Source organism: Nylanderia fulva, unplaced genomic scaffold (genome assembly GCF_048542155.1).
Source record: "Nylanderia fulva isolate GAGA-0341 unplaced genomic scaffold, ASM4854215v1 Scaffold745, whole genome shotgun sequence".
NCBI lineage: Eukaryota > Metazoa > Arthropoda > Insecta > Hymenoptera > Formicidae > Nylanderia > Nylanderia fulva.
This window is the reverse complement of record NW_028190857.1, coordinates 45,793-48,533: the sequence shown is the minus strand read 5'-3', so window position 1 is coordinate 48,533 and position 2,741 is coordinate 45,793. Positions and strand designations below refer to the sequence as shown.

Sequence of the window (2,741 nt, the reverse complement as noted above, 5' to 3'; positions counted from 1 at the left end):
GCCCGCGTCGTGGCCGTGCGCGCTTTTCGGGCGCAAGCAGTTTAGGGGTACTAAAACGACCCTCAGCCAGGCGTGGTCCGGGAATTGTATCCGTGGACCGCAATGTGCGTTCGAAATGTCGATGTTCATGTGTCCTGCAGTTCACAAGTTGACGCGCAATTAGCTGCGTTCTTCATCGACCCACGAGCCAAGTGATCCACCGTTCAGGGTAATCGTTCGAAATTTTTGCGTTCGCGAAGAAACGCGCTTCTCGTTCAACCATCGTGGTCTCTTCTCTCGGACGAGAGAGAGAGAGAGAGAATAATCGTGGTGGCTCTTTGATCAGCCTGTCCGCGCGCGTCCAAGGACGCGCGCGGACCGCCGCTTCCCGCCAGGGAAGGCTACGGCACAAAGATAGAGTTGTGTGTTTCTCGTTCGGAGCGTCTCTCCCGCAACGGGAGAGCCGGGGCGGAAGCTCTTTGAAGAAACCGTCGGACCGACACAGTTGACAGATTGGTCGAAATATCATCGATCCCTTCTCTGTGTTATATATATATATTATAATAATATATGGGGGTCCTCTCGCTCGGCACTCGCGGTCGCACACCGTGTGTTCTCGGCACGCTGACCGCTGCCCCGCGACAACGGGGAGGGCGCGCGTCGACGAACGTCGTGGGTGCTGCACACACGCGTGCGCGGGCAAAGGTTACCACCGGTTCGCGCTCAACGCCGAATCGACGCTCTGTGTGTGTGTGTGGCCGGAGAATGGCACACACACGAGCGTGATCGCGAAGCGTCTCGCTCCGAATCGTCGTCGAACACCGCCGGGCGCGCTGCTCTGCTTGCCGACTACTTTCGGTCAGAGAGGCGCGACGGCGTCCGTCGTTATATCAAAACACAACAACAAATTCCGTCAAATCCGTTATTTTCTTTATCTCTGAGAGCGCCTTTTCAGCGCGTCCATTCAGTCGCCGACTGCTGCGAGCGCGCGTCTCTCCCAAAAGAGAGGACTCTCGACGCAGAGCAGGACCTCCGGAACGTTAATGATCCTTCCGCAGGTTCCCTACGGAAACCTTGTTACGACTTTTACTTCCTCTAAATGATCAAGTTTGGTCATCTTCCCGGCAACATCGGCAATGCCGAGACATTGCCGCGCACCAGTCCGAAGACCTCACTAAATCATTCAATCGGTAGTAGCGACGGGCGGTGTGTACAAAGGGCAGGGACGTAATCAACGCGAGCTTATGACTCGCGCTTACTGGGAATTCCTCGTTCATGGGGAACAATTGCAAGCCCCAATCCCTAGCACGAAGGAGGTTCAGCGGGTTACCCGGGCCTTTCGGCCAGGGAACACACGCTGATTCCTTCAGCGTAGCGCGCGTGCGGCCCAGAAAATCTAAGGGCATCACAGACCTGTTATTGCTCAATCTCGTGCGGCTAGAAGCCGCCTGTCCCTCTAAGAAGATTTGTTTGTACGTTGGTAGTAAAAACCCGCCAGCCAAAGCCGGGGGCCTTCGCAATACCATAAGGTACGCTTATTTAGCAGGCTAGAGTCTCATTCGTTATCGGAATTAACCAGACAAATCGCTCCACCAACTAAGAACGGCCATGCACCACCACCCACCGAATCAAGAAAGAGCTATCAATCTGTCAATCCTTCCGGTGTTTGGGCCTGGTGAAGTTTCCCGTGTTGAGTCAAATTAAGCCGCAGGCTCCACTCCTGGTGGTGCCCTTCCGTCAATTCCTTTAAGTTTCAGCTTTGCAACCATACTTCCCCCGGAACCCAAAAGCTTTGGTTTCCCGGAAGCTGCCCGCCGAGTCATCGGAGGAACTTTGGCGGATCGCTAGCTGGCATCGTTTATGGTTAGAACTAGGGCGGTATCTGACCGCCTTCGAACCTCTAACTTTCGTTCTTGATTAATGAAAACATTTTTGGCAAATGCTTTCGCTTCTGTCCGTCTTGCGACGATCCAAGAATTTCACCTCTAACGTCGCAATACGAATGCCCCCATCTGTCCCTATTAATCATTACCTCGGGGTTCCGAAAACCAACAAAATAGATCCGAGGTCCTATTCCATTATTCCATGCACGCAGTATTCAGGCGAAGGTAGCCTGCTTTAAGCACTCTAATTTGTTCAAAGTAAACGTACCGGCCCGACTCGACACTCAGTAAAGAGCACCGCGACGGGATATTAGTTGGGCCGCCCCTCGCGAGGCTAAGCCCACCGGTAGGACGTCCCACATCACGCCAGTTAAACACCGCGAGCGGTGAACCGACGGTGTGCGACACAGATTCAACTACGAGCTTTTTAACCGCAACAACTTTAATATACGCTATTGGAGCTGGAATTACCGCGGCTGCTGGCACCAGACTTGCCCTCCAATGGATCCTCGTTAAAGGATTTAAAGTGTACTCATTCCGATTACGGGGCCTCGGATGAGTCCCGTATCGTTATTTTTCGTCACTACCTCCCCGTGCCGGGAGTGGGTAATTTGCGCGCCTGCTGCCTTCCTTGGATGTGGTAGCCGTTTCTCAGGCTCCCTCTCCGGAATCGAACCCTGATTCCCCGTTACCCGTTCCTCATCGGAGGAACTTCGGCGGATCGCTAGCTGGCATCGTTTATGGTTAGAACTAGGGCGGTATCTGATCGCCTTCGAACCTCTAACTTTCGTTAAGGTGAGAAATGGAATTAGTATGAGTGAGTATGATGTAGTGAATGATAGTGACTTGCGAGAGAGAAGTGTGGAAGAATGTATGGAA

At 53.3% G+C, this 2,741-nt stretch overlaps 1 non-coding gene and 1 pseudogene across 1 annotated transcript; both read right to left on the bottom strand.

The window, feature by feature from the left end:
• Nucleotides 1-56: 56 nt before the first annotated feature.
• Nucleotides 57-211, bottom strand: LOC146720204 (5.8S ribosomal RNA). Its single transcript, XR_014926171.1, has one exon. It is a non-coding gene; the product is annotated as a 5.8S ribosomal RNA (ribosomal RNA).
• An 817-nt stretch (nucleotides 212-1,028) lies between these two features.
• On the bottom strand, nucleotides 1,029-1,756 carry LOC146720203 (small subunit ribosomal RNA; annotated as a pseudogene; the record flags this gene model as incomplete).
• Nucleotides 1,757-2,741: the final 985 nt, after the last annotated feature.